We start from the raw sequence: 14540 nt of genomic DNA, 5'->3' as shown, positions 1-14540 counted from the left end.
TCTAGTTAGAGAAATTTAAGAGAAACTGTAAATACAAAAAAAGTTGCACAAAATAGTTTCCCACCACAGGAAATTTATTTTAAGTGTCTTCATAGTTTTATTTTTGAAATACACCAATTTTTATATACTGCAGGAAAAACGAAAATAAATATTATAGTGCAAATTTGCAAAAAAAAAAACAGCATATGCATCAAAATAAACTATTTCCAGCAGTGCAATATGAGTCCTCAGCATCCCAGAAATGACACAGAAAGTCATAAAGTCAAAGATAACTTTTAAAAACACAAGTATAGGCCCATGAGGCCCTGATGGTAAAAAAAACTACATTTCTGCAAAATGACGTCACTTCCAGTTTCGGGCAGGTCATGTCGGACATGCGAGAGTTCACGCTGATGGACGTAGGAAGTGTTACAAACAGCTGATCGGATCGGCAAAGCGTGTTTCTGGAATATTATGTTTTTGTTGCTGCAAGTGCTTTTTATGCAGTTTTTGCAAAGCTATATGTGGAAGGAAACTGTGACCGAGGACAAGCTGATGGCATAAGATGTAAGTACAACTCCTCCGGTTTCATATGCAAAAAAAATTATTGCGCTAGCTTACGTGGTTGCAGAGCTACCGGGATTTAAAAATAGTTACACAAAACGGAGCGTGCCCGCTCTGACCGGCTTTAAAGGGTTAAAATACTTTTTCATTCACTTGGTTTCCTGTCAAACTGCAACCAGCAGTGGAAGTGGAAGTTTTTTTAATCATTTATAACAAGTCTGTTAAACTGTGTCTTATATTCCAGCTCATGTTATTTCCTCTAACTTAGTCGAATGTACTTTGAACCAGGTGACTATGTAAAGCACAGTCGAATAAAAATGGGTTCAACTGACCATGGAACACAGCCTTTCAAAGGAAATACAATGAGTGTGTGAGAGTCAGTTTATACTTTGGTTAAATGCAAAATCGAACTGGCTGCAACAAAAACACCTGGAACGCAAAACCTCAATCAACAGGTGCTGGTCGCACCAGCCAGCATGGGTAATGCAGCAGGGCAAATTAAGTAAACACAACTGTGCTGGGTTTACTTAATTTAAGGGATCAGTGCAAATGCAGTTGCTCCGTGTTGAGTTTGACTGATTTATTTAACTATAAGTCTAGTCAGCATAGTTCAGCTTGAGTGAAATAACATTTCCTTCTTGATCACATACTGTACATTAGATAATGTGAGGACACACCCGATCATACTTTGGGTAGGCAAAATTAACCAGGACAGAATAGCTCTGACCTGTAATATCCTTACCTTGGCTGAAAAATGAAAAAGCAAATAATATGCTGCTGGACTAAAATTCCAGTCCAGCCCAGTTCCTCAGTTAGCTCTAAAAGCTCCATAAGCTAACTTTGAAAGGCTGGAATGACCAAGCAAAAACTTAAAGGTAACGTGAACTATGAGTAGATAATACTGCAGACAATGTTGACATGTGTATAACATTTTAGAGAAAATAAAAATTTCTGTTTAGCACATACAGAATATCAAATAAAAGTTGATGTAATGTAAAATCATGGCGAAACCAAAACCTGACAGCCCTAATGCTAACATGGATGGTTTGCTTTATCGTAGGCCATCAAGTCCCACAGTTGGTGTGCAACCAAATTCCCAGCCAGATGGGAGGTTGGCGAGCTAAGCAAGGAAGACTGTGTGCTGCTGCAGCATCAGCCAATCACAATGTCCCGTGCTGCTTCCCCACCTTGGAGTACAGCAGCAATGGCCGCGGGGTGTAATCCATTTGACTAGCAGTTTGCGTGTAGCAGCTCCCCCGGTGGCAAGTATGGTGTCTGGCCCCGGTCTCCTGATCTCCACTGTAATTTAAGCAGATCACTGCTACAATTAACCTTTCCCGGTAAATATCAATTATGGCCCCCGGCTGGGCTAGAATTAAAAGGGTCATCAGCTAATCTGACAGGTCCTGTACGGTACCACCTGGCTGGGAGAGAGGGAGGGAGGCAGGGCGGCAGAGAGAGAGAATGTTTGTCTACCCTTGTGCCCACCAGCTCACAAGCCAAGTAGACACAATTCCCTTTTAATTACCCTGCTGCCGCCAGGGCAAGCATGCTGATTGGCCAAGGGGCATTAGCAGTGTGCTGAGGTCAATAGTGACAGGATAGGGGTAGGGTGGGGTGAGCATGGAGGAGCAGTGGGGGGGAGCTGCCGCCTAGCAATCAGGGTGTAGAAATGGAAGGAAGAGAGACCTGGCAGGTGGGCCTAATTAGGTTTGACTTCCACCTCTACCCGCCTCTCCCTCGGTCTCTCTCGCTCTCTCTCAACTAGCTGTCAGCCTAATCACTCCTTGAATCTCAAAATAGATGGTGGCCCTTTTGATTTCCTCCTCTCAAGGAGAGCACAAACAGAGCAATCCTCCTTGGCAGGGAGGCAAGCACGTCAGTAGAGACGGAGCGTCGAGGTACAGCCACAGTTGTGTTGCTGTCAAGTGCTGGCGCTGAATACTTTGTTTACTCAGCATCAGCGTTGCTGACACATTCCCAAAGTGCCCAAAGTGCTTCCGTCTCCTCAGGGACTTTGGGGTTACATTTCCCAGTCAGCAATCAATTTGGCTATTGATCAAAACACAGCTTCTAATTAGGCACCTAGGTTAATGATGTAGCGTGCAAAGACCGTTCCCCAACCTGCTGTTCAATTGCATGGGATAGCAATTGATCTAGGCAGGAATTCACCAACTCTGACAAGGGATTGGCAGCTTGGACTGCCTGTGATTAAGTGAGGGACTAATTTCCTGTCTGGGGAGGTGCTTAATTGGCCCTAAACTCCCAGCTATATAGCTTTCATGTTTTTTTCCCCCTTTTCTTTTGTTGTATACTCATTAATGTTAAAGGACGAGTTAGTAAGCTTGACAATGGGACTAATTGTCTTTGCTAAAATTCAACTGCTTGCAAGTGGTGACAAAGTCCAAGGTTATAACTATTCTCTATTCCTAAATGATGTCTTTAAAATCCACTCTGGGCAAAACAGAGAGAAAACACTGTTATCACTGCTTCGAAATGTCACATAGTTTTTGTGAAAATAAACTTTATTTAGGTTTGTTCCAGACAGTATTAGGGGAAGGCTAATCAGGCTGTAGCAGCAACTAAATGTTCTTATTGTGATGCTATGTGACGTGTGTAGAAACTGTGAGCACAGTCATGTAATAGAGACTAGCTGAAAAAGTAATTAATTATAGTTACTAGTTACTTCTTCAAAAAAGTAACTGAGTTAGTAACTGAGTTACAAGATTCTAAAAGTAATGAATTACTTGAAAAGTAACTATTGTGTTACTTAAAAAAATGTTTAACCCTCTGGGCTCCAGGGTATAACTGGCCATTTTTAACCACTTTTGATTTTCCCTCCACATTTAACCTTTAAAAAATATTTACTTTGCCTTGTTTGGTGTCATTCTTTTCAGCACAACCTCACGTTTCTGAATTTACGGTTATGTTTTCATTTTGACACACCGTATTAACACAACTGATCTAAAATCACAGAAAAAACATAAAAACCGAGTAGAAAAAGATATATTTTTTACTGCAACCATCACAAACATGTTTAATGAATCAAATTTCATAACTTTAAATGCAAATATAAATTGTCAATTTTAAAATCATATGCACAAGTTTTGCAAACAACAAAGTTATTTGCAGCTATTTACCTTTTACCCTCTTTTTTTATAACCATTTCAAACTATTTATATAACAATCAGGTGTTCTGCATTCAATATGTACGTCTTTCTCTCTCTCCCTCTCTCGCCGTCACCCCTAAAACTTCCCCCTTCATGTTGTCATATCATTGTTTGATTGGTCAACATGGTACATTTTTCCACCAACACAAAAGGGCGTTTTTTTGTTTTGTTTTGTTATTTTTTGCTCAGAGAGTGCTCGCTGCGCTGTCCTTAGACGTTAAACGAGACGAAACGATTGAGGAAAAAACGCCGCGTATACATTGTTTATCATCTACATCATGGTTCTACGTGGCCTATCAACACAATTTAAAAAAATATTCTTCCTCAGTCAAAGCAGCAGCACTCATGCGATTGTTTTGCCCCCTCAGCTCAGGTGTTGTGCTAGACAGTGATCGTGATTACCGTCCGCAGCTGCTTAAAGCTGTAGCGCCCAGATTACTTACAGCTACTTCCTGCAGCTGATATAAGGTGCGGTAAGCTGAACACAGCTTCAACCGTCTGTTTGTTGAAAAATAGTAACGTGACCGCATTTTCTTGTTAGTAACGGTATTGTAACAATAGGAATAGTAATTAGTTAGATTACTCGTTAGTGAAAAAAGTAATGCCGTTAGTAACGCCGTTACTTGTAATGCCGTTATAACCATCACTGGTCATTTGATGCAGGGCTGTATTAGCACAATATCATATAGCGTTAATACCAAACGAGCAGCTCGTGAGTCTTGACTATAAATTCTACATTTGGCAGCTCTTAGTGAAAACTGCAGGGATAACTAATTATTCAAAAGTGTTTTTAAACTTGAGTGTTTTCCATCCATCCATTTTCTTCCACTTATCTAGGGCTGGGTGTAGGGGAAGCTAGCTAAGCAGAGATCCCAGACCCCCATCTCCCCAGCCACCTCCTCCACTTTATCCAGGAGTACGCTGAAACGTTCCTAGACCAGCAGAGATATAGTCTCCTCCAGCGTGGCCTCCTTCCTGTAGGACATCCCTGCATCATCTCACCTAGAAGACCCAGGAGGCATCCTTGTCAGATGCCCAAACCATCTAAAAATTGCAAATGCAACCTGCCTCTCACTGTCACTCTTGTGATTGCATCTGAATGACGCCATTAAGACCATTAAATGACCAGCATCTGAATTCCAGACAACAGAGTTAATGAAACCAACAATGAGCAAACAACAATGCTACGTATCCCATATCTGAAAAGGATGCAGTAATGTGTGTGTGAGTGAGACTGGGGAGATGACTTAAGACTACAGAGAGAAGAGAAATAGGAGGAAAAAAACACAGCTTCACTTAGCTGGCCTGTGTTTTACATGAATAATGTACTGGAAATTAGCTCCATTAGTCTCGGTATTGAACATGTCTGCAGACCATCTCTGGAGGCTGCTGCTCTGTGCTCTTTAATTATCTTCAAAAGGCCCTCCAGCATCTTAATTTCCCCCCAAGTTGAGTAGGGCCAACGTGGGTCTCCTCATTTATACTACTCTAACCCCGGGTGAAGTCGCAAAGCCCCTCTGCGTAGAAAGGGTTAGACATAGATGGACATAGTAGTGGCTCATATCTGCTCAGGCTTGGCTAAGTTTCTTTTTCCATTCACTCTTCCGCCCTCTTCCTGCAGTGTCTATCAATCGGCAGCTTGTCAGCAGGGAGCTGGCAGGAGGCTCGCGGGTGATGCTTTGTTGTACTGCTCCTTTGATCCTCCCTCCTTCTTCACCTTGCAGGGGGTTTTATGGGGGCATCGAATGACTGCGTGGTCTCCCACCTTTTCCCTCCTTGAATCAAAGAAGCTGTTAGCTCTGCCCTCGATTTTCCTCTCCTTGCTCCAGTTCCTCTGTTCGCTCTGCCTTGTCTCTCCCTAGCCTGCCGTCACCTGTCAACAGTGCTGAGGGAGGCTGTGCTTTGGCCTTGTTCCAGTGTCAGTCCTCATTACCCTAAGATCTTGGACCTTGCCTCCCACACACACTCCCTTCTTTCTGCTATTCTTCTCTACGGGCTTCCCCTGCACAGTGAGGAGGAGATGAGGGGCAATACAAGAAGGCCTGAAGATGACTGATAGAGATCCTTCCTCTAATTTGTTCTGAAAAGTGTCCCGCGCAAAGGACCCTCACCCCCATTAACCCAACAACAGGCTGCTACCGCTGCTCAGGGAGCACATGTGTGTGTGCGTGTGTCTATCTGGGATCGTGTATGTGTGTGAGGGTGGCCCGGTGGTGCGGCAGGCAAAGGCACCTCCGCGCTCAGTGCCGAGCTCCGGCACCGGCTCAATCTATCGGCTCATTATCCCTCCCGCCCAAGCTGGGGCGCAGACAAGTGCACTTTAGGGCCACAGGCCAAATTGATTCATCTGCCTTCATTTTCTTCAGGCGCAGAAGTGGCAGCTGCTTGGAGGCAGGGAAAGGAGCTATAAGATGGTGAGACACACAGACAGGAGAGAGGCAAGGAGAGACTCTGTACGCGAGTGAGATAAAGGAAGGATGCATCGAGAGAGAAAGAGAGGTATTCCTGACTTTGTTCCTCATCCATGCGTTATTTCACGTTCCCTCTCTCTCCCCCTCTCCCTCTACAGCACAACCAACACCTCCCTCCCTTGAATCGCTATCAATACATGCACTCACTCCCCCACCAAGTCCCAAGTTGGAAATTAGCCCAAGGACAAGCAAGTGGATTTACTACAGGGAGCGCAAATGGATTTTTGCTTTTATTTTGACGAGTCCCAGTGTATCCATTACAGCTTTTAATCATACATTATTCATAGAGCTCACTTTATAATAAATGACCACATAAAAAGGGATACACATATTATACAAGTCCTAAAATGCCCCCATAACGCTGTCTCCTACTGCACTCAGAACTACATCCCATTTGTAAGCTGGTTTACAAATACGAGCCTGTGATGGTGTTTCCATTCCAAGCGCCGACGCCAGGACACGACAAGAGTCGGCAGATTAAAAGCCACGCTGCATATAAATGAGGTACTGTGCAAACAAATGAGAAGGTGTGACCTATTAGCCATTTGTGTCCTCTGCACAAAACTGCAGTGTAGAATGCAGCTGAGTGTAAAGCTAACAGGGGTGGCCACTGCAACCGCCCCGCACTGTAACAAAGCAGTCAACCTGAAAGCAGAGCCACCTACTCGGCCTGATTCCCAGCCAACGGGGACCTCAGGAGAGCCTGAGTGTCCCGCAGGGCCCCATCTAAAACAGATGAACTGGGGAGAAGAGCATTCCCTCTGGGCCCTGGGTCTCTCCAATCACTCTCACCATATGCCTCCTGGGGGAGTGAGGGAACAAGGCAAGAGAGGAGGAAGGGGAGGTGCATCTGCTCCCAAATACGAACCTATCCCTCAGCACCTGTCCCCGGGGTTCACTGACAACTGCAACCAGCAGACACGCACACACACCTTACCTGTCAGCCAAGACCATAGGAACAGTATCTGTCCTGAACAGATAAGCCCCTTACAGCGGAAACACCCCAGCCCCCTCCTCTCCCTCTCAACTCTCACTCCAAGGCAACCATTTCTCAAAGCTACAAACAACAATTAGGAGGATGATGTCAAAATGCTAATGATCTTATTGGAAGGAAAACAAGGAAGCAGTGCTGTGGATCTGCGTCTTGCTCTCCAATTGTGAAGCCTCTTCTTTATTTCTTGTATTTTTGCGAGACACGCACAGCTTCCACTTCGGTGTACAAAGGTTCGCAAAGCTCTTATGCATGCTTACAAGAAAAATTCAAATGGTGATCATATTGGAGGCTGTTTATTTTTCCCCAACTTGCATAATCATTTGCAAGTCAAAGTTCACTTTGACTTTCAAAAAAAAAAGAAGAAGAAAAAGGGCACGTTCAAAGTCTCAGTAAACCAATTTCAGGTTGTGGTACATGCTGCTGGAAATGCCACATTTGCACTTTGTGTTCAGCTAAACCTTTAGGAGCGTAAGAGAGAAAATGATTTATTCATTCATTTTCAGGTGTGTGTGCCTTTACATCCGTCTCAGCCGTCCTTCCCAATCGCCAAGTTAAAGTGAAAATAGATCTGTATTCTCTCCAACAGATCAGAAAATAAGAATAAAAATTAACTGTTTACACGTAACATTGTGTCTCTCAAACAGAGATAATCATAATGCAGTATTGTAAAAGATACACGCAGTAAATAAAGAGGGCTTTTTGCCTATAGTGAGTGTTGACTCTAATAACGGTAGGATGGAAAATTGTGCCGAAGGTTTTGAGTGGAATGGATTTATCACTTATGACTCTCAACTACATCGCCCTTAAGTGGACAGAGATAAGACTGGTGTAAACAGTCTTATCAGCTGATAAGAGTCTGTTGGCGGGACAGCTCAGTGGTCCAGACAGATGTCGAAATGACACACGGTGTTTGGCTACACACGGAGATTTTCACAACTTGAACTCACAAGTTAACTGAAAATCAAAGCCAGAACTGCTCTCTGTAAATATGAAGCAAATCCAGATGAAGGTCCAGATGCAATAAACAAAAGCACTGATAGCAGTTATCAGTATTATCATTAATGTATAACATTCTAGTCACTGCTCTCAGCCTAACCCCAGTTTCTTCAAAGATCAAGTTATTTTTTAATAAATGACTTGATTTCTACATTTTAATTTGCCTCTGATAAATTACACACAGGGCACTGTGCACCACTGATCCATGGGCAAAGACCATTCAGCTGCCGTGAAACCATTAATTATTTTTTAACACTTGAAAATGATCTTATTAGTTGTAAAAATTACATTTTTGGAAGTGCAACATTCACACTCTCTCCTGTGTCTGCACCTGATAACTTTGTCACCCTCACACGTACTATAAGAAATGTTTAATTTCCTCTAATGTAATCTGAAATAATTATCAGTTGAAGCTGACATTCGCACTGCAAAAAGGCTCCTTTTAACAAATTCACCGAAAGCACACACACACACACGCGCGCGCATGCACACACACAACTTAAAATACCTATCACTCACTGCAGCATAATTAAAACACTGAAGATGAGATTGTTGGTTAAAAGGAAATGAGCAAGTCATTAAAAGATAGACAGTTGAAGAAGAGTCTTAAACTTTTAGTTGGTTTAACTTTAGACTGTTTTCTTCAGTTGGTTGGGGCAATAGGTCATCAACAGGAATGTCGGGGTGATATCATATTTTCTAATCAATATGTGGCCAACCAGCACGGGGCAGAGGATGAGCTATGGGACTGCATAAAGGGAAAGTATAAAATGAGTAATATTTCTGAATCATAAAACGCTCTTGTGCTGGGGCTCTGGATTTAAAATTAGTCCCCTTTCAAGAGCTGTGACCAAGAAGCTGATCCTAAATGATCTTAACTGTATCTTGTTTATTTGTTTAGTGTGTAAACCTTTTACTTTACAGCTGACATACATATCAGCGCCAGTATGAGTGTAATAAGAATCTATTCTGCAACATAATATATTATTATGAGTATATTCATGGGGCTCCAGTTACAATGAACAGCAGCAGAAGCTAAGACAGCTCACAGGAAAACTAACCGCCAAAGCCAGTTCAAGAATCTTAAACCTAATAACAGACAGACTCGGGAGAACAAAGAACACACAATGTTTGAATTTTATTCAGAGCTAACTATGAGGCAATAAAGTGAAGAAAAAAACACGAAGAAGCTGTGTAATATTTGGACATTTAAGTCCTGGTGCTGTAGCAACGTATGCTAGAGCTAACCTGTGAGACTTGTGAGGAGGTGAGGCATGTCATCAGAGGTAACTGAAAGTTAAGAGGAAAGAGACAGAAAGAGGGAGTTTTCGAAAGAGAGAGAGGTGAGGTAAATGGAAGGATTCGCGAGGTAGTTTGCAGTCAAAGAGTGTGAGAGAGAGACCGGGAGAGACAGCCAGAGTGCTCTGGGCTTTTTAATAGGAGGCAGATGCAACACATGTAATGAATCAGCTTCGGTTCGACGCTGCTTCCCTCTGATGTCTGAGCGCTGGCCCTGCCCTTGGAAAACTTCTGGGACGTTATCTCATGCCTGCATAGCACACAGTACCAGTAAATTTTGCAGGAAGTGTTATGTGTTAGATGAAGGTGGGGAAGGGGAGGTGGGAGTGCTGTGTGTATTGGCGCACTCATATGCATTTATCTGTGGTATGTATGTGTGTGTGTGTGTATGTGTGTGTGCATGTGTGTAACTTTAGGTATTTGAAGAAGAAGAAGAAGATGAAGACTCGGGCAGCAGCTTAGAAAGGGCGCAGACCCTGACTAAAAACAATTGTGTATGTATATATGTGTGTATGTATATGTGTGTATGTATATGTGTGTATGTATATGTGTGTATGTATATGTGTGTATGTATATGTGTGTATGTATATATGTGTGTATGTATATGTGTGTATGTATATTGGCCATTTATGCTGTAAAACTGTGTAAAGCTTGTCTCTTTATGTCAGGTGAATTTAACACAGCCAATGAAGATGTTATGACAGCAGTCTGGTTCTGCTCACCGGAGTCTATAAGCACATTATATCAAGATGAAGATGTAATGTCTTCTAATACAGACCAACAAGCCCAACTTGCAGATAGATGAACTGAGGAATAGTTTACCGGGATACTAAATGGAGCAATGCAATCATGTAAGTTATTAGTTTCCATCATCCATCCATCTTCTTCCATTTATCCAATTCAGGGTTGCTGAAGGGTGATGGAGGGCTGGAGCCTATCCTAGCCGGGTACACCCTGGAAAGGCTGTCAGTCTGTCGCAGGGCTAACACAGAGAAACAGACAACCATTCACACCTATGGACAATTTAGAATGACCAGTTATTCTAACCCCACTAACTGCATGTTTTTAGACTGTGAGAGGAAGCTGAAGTACCTGGAGAGAACCTCCTGCAGGGGGAGAACATGCAAACTCCCCACAGAAAGGCACCCGAAGATGGCGAATTCAAACCCAGGACCTTCTTGCGCTGAGGCATCAGTGCTAACTACCATGCCAATAGAAAGAAACGAATGACTTTAAAGTTTAATTATTATCATTGAAACGATTAACCTATTATTAGGTTAGTTAGGTTAGTTATTATTAGTTTCTAATGAAAACACCGAATTAAAATGTTCTTGACGTAAGTTTTGTTTAGGATTTATTTTTTAAACAACAATTTAACAGCATAGTTTCACTATAAAAATGGATTCCACCTTATACTTAGTAACACTGTTTACAGGAAATACCCTTTGTATAGTTCTCTGTTATGTTTGTGTATTCTTGCAAAAGCAAGCTGCTTAAGTTAACATAATAGTTAATATTTAATAAAAAAGCAGAAATCTTGTACTTTCTTGGAACCTCCTTTTGTGTAGATATCCTTTAAATAATCAATATACAAATAAGACATAAAATGGTATTTCTTTATATATATATATATATATATAAAGAACAATATCCCAAAATCACAGTAATAAATAAAAACAAACACATACTTGGCTCATTCCTCCTCCTAAAGTGCCCTTATAGCCAAGTCGTTTTTCCCAAGGAAAGGATCATCGTTCTCTTTGGATGTGCAGTAAATTGGTAGATTGGTAACGCATTACGGTGCCGTCACACAGGCATTTATCTACCTCTACATACAGGCCTGCATACGGAATGTTTTAAATCCTTATGAGCCCAGATGCAGAAAGCATGCAGCCTGTGTACCTGACATGCAAAAATGTGAAGGATGGAGGGTCAAAAAGACAGTGAGAAGACAGAGTCATTTATAAGAGAAGGAAATTGGGTGGAGACCAATAGTAGATTAAAAAGTGGTAAAGAGAAGGGTAGAGGTTGGACAGAACTGTGGATTACTCCTCACAGAACTATAATGCACCTATGAAAAGAGTAAAAAAGTATTTCAGATATGAAAGACGTCAGGAACAGAGAGTGGAACAGAGAAGGGAAGAGCAGAACCTAAACTATGCTAGAGGCTTCCTCCCTGTCATTTCGGTGTTTGACTATGACATGTGTCTATTTGCTGTCAGTCCTATCGTTCTTGCTTGGACCTGAAGACACAGGTTTTAAAAGGAGTTTGAACAGGAGGAGGAGGAGGAAAAGGGAGGAGGGAAAGCAGATAAGATGAGAGGATTCTAAAGCTTTGGGTTGGTATGGAAATCAGGTCTTGGAAAAGAAAAAAAGAAATGCTGAAAACCAGATGGGATCAGCCGTTGACATGACAGCATCGAGCCTTGAGAGCGCAGATCTACTGCTCGTGCAATTACATGGTCGCATTTGCATCTATATGATCCCTCAAAATGCTGACATGTGTGGGGATTTGAGCGTTGCTATCTGTGAGTGCCTGTGCACTGTGTGTTTCTTTTCTGTGCGTTTGTGTGCGTGAAAGCATATTTGCAACATTAGCTGATCTGACAGGCGCAGCTTGTTGAGGCTGTAGTTGGCAGAAGAGGATCATGTCAATTGTGTTAATAGGGATAATAGTTATTTAATAAGTGTACAAAGGAGGATAACTGTGCATTGTAATTAGCTAGGCCACTACAGCAAAGCTGCCGCTTATATCCGTCCATGATTAGGAACATATGGAACAGTCCACAGGATTTGACTAAAGTTTAAATGTAAATCTGTGCTGCAGAAAAGTGTTATACACTGATGTGGCTTAATTGAATACTAACCTGACCTCTTGTTGTTGTGGAATTGAGTGATTTCATTACCTGTCTGACTACATCATACAATGTCATGCAGCTGCATTATTTTATGCAAAGTATGCTGCGCTCCTTGTTGCTGAAGCTTTAAAATTGCAATATTTGTTTTGCTTGAAAAAAAATTCCAAGCGAGAGCAAACTGAGCTAAGGCAAATATTTGGCAACTGCGGAGGCCTGTTTCCACGTGGTATAATTGTCTTGTATTTTGCAGTTTAATGTGGATGCCCTGGATGATTCATGCATGAGCTCTCAGTTAACCTGCAGATCTTAAGATGCACAAACAAGATTAACATGTAGGAAGTTTCTGAAATGTTTTGATTCACACTAATTTTGGACACGAGACAACTGGTTTCAGTAGCACCCACATTTTCTTCAGTGCAGCACAGACATCCTTAATACGACACCGTGCACATCAACACATATACTTACGAAACTCTCGAGTTACAGGATACATCTCCGTGTCTCCAAGAAAGCACAATGCCAGCACTGTCTCTGTCATGTAGTGTGGCTTTGTTCAGACGTGTGCGTGCGAAAGTATGGATCGCTCACTTGCTTTCGTGGAACCAACTGATGTCAGTAACAGTCGTTTAACACACAAACGCAATCTAGTTGTAAGAAACACAATGTGTAAAAGCTTGCAAATGAATGTCAAGAGCTCACAGCATATGAACTACCAAGTGGGAGAAGAAGGAGCAGGGAGGTGAGCAGTGAATGAAGAAATGACAGGAGGATGTTGGGAGGCTTATTGTCTCGAGGAGCGGCCCATTCGACCTTGGAGGGGGAGAAGTCAGGGGCTTCGGCCTCCCCGGGCACATAGCTGCCAGGGTAATTGTGCCGTGATCTTGACCTTGCATTGCTTAAATTTTGCCCTCCGTTCTCTCGATCCCTCCCTCTTTCTTTATCTCTCTCTTTCCCTTGTTGAAGCTGAAGAGAAGCTCGGATCTGCTCTCTGCTCTAATGATGTCAGTTCCCCCGAGGAGGCGTCTGTCTGCTGAATCTCAACAGCTAGCCTTCAAAGTCCCAGGCTGGACCAGGGGCTGGTGGGAGGGCCTGGAGGATGATGGAGGACGATCTATCAACTACACGCAGTAACCCCAACCAGAACAACGGCATGACATTCTCCTGAAGACAGCGACAAAGGTCCTGATCCTCTTACCCTGCTAATGTTAATCAAGCCCCTCAACAGTTAAAACATAAGAACATAAGATTCACCACGCAAACAAAACAAGAGATTGTTCAAGGTCAGTGCACAAGTTTCATAATGTGAAGCACTGAACAGGTACGAACTTCGAACTTGGTCTGAGAAGTCCCTTAGATTAAAGCTAACCTCTTTGGATTCACCAGATTTTGAACAAGCCTCATCATAATAAGACATGGACAAAACGTGTTGTCACACATTAAACCTGAAACTAGAGCTGGGCGATAGAACGATAACGATATGTATCGCGATATAACTTTTTCTCGATAGAAAAATTAAACTATCGCGATAGACCTCGCCGCTCTTGTCCTCTTAAAAAAAAAAAAAAAAAAAAAAAAAAAAAAAAAAGGTCAGCCAATCCAAATTAAGTAGAGCAGAGCCGAACCAATCACAGCCTCAGCGTCACGTCACGTGACTTGTTACGTACAGCACAAGTGCCAAGCCGCACATGTGTATTTGTTTGGGAAGCAGCCGGCCACCGTACCGCCCGGGTAATGGAGGAAATGAGTGTGCCGACTAGAAAAATCAACCGAGCGTGACCGAAGAGAAAACAGATGATGGTTCCAATGCCGGAGAGATTGTCGAACGGAAGAGCCAGAGAAGTTCTGTAGTGTGAAGGTATTTCGGCTATTTCAAGTCTGACAAAAAACAGAGTAGCGTGCACTGTAAATTGTGCCGAAAGCAAGTCTGGAAATACAATAAACTGGTGCATGCGCTACTTCCACACGTACCCGGGTATTTTTGAAAACGCAGATTTTTCTATGCGTTTGCACCTTTCGTCCACACGTAAACGGCGTTTTTGGTCACTGAAAACAAAGATTTTTGAAAACTCAGTTTTTGCATTTACATGTGGACTAGAAAAACGGAGAAAACGCAGCGTCAAAGGTGTGCGCATTTTTTGACGTCACACTGTGCGCCACGTTATTGTTTCGGTGAAATGAATTTCTACAATACTGTTACTGTTAATTCTGC

General features: G+C 42.5%; 1 protein-coding gene across 10 annotated transcripts in view; it reads right to left on the bottom strand.

Moving 5' to 3' along the window:
* fbrsl1 (fibrosin-like 1) overlaps positions 1 to 14540 on the bottom strand; it is a 276651-nt gene that overhangs the window by 153758 nt on the left and 108353 nt on the right. The gene's annotated exons all lie outside the window — the stretch shown is intronic.

This window comes from Simochromis diagramma, unplaced genomic scaffold, assembly GCF_900408965.1.
Source record: "Simochromis diagramma unplaced genomic scaffold, fSimDia1.1 OVJJ01000781.1, whole genome shotgun sequence".
Taxonomy (NCBI): Eukaryota; Metazoa; Chordata; class Actinopteri; order Cichliformes; family Cichlidae; genus Simochromis; species Simochromis diagramma.
The sequence above is the reverse complement of the archived record's forward strand: the minus strand, read 5'-3'. Positions and strand labels throughout refer to the sequence as shown.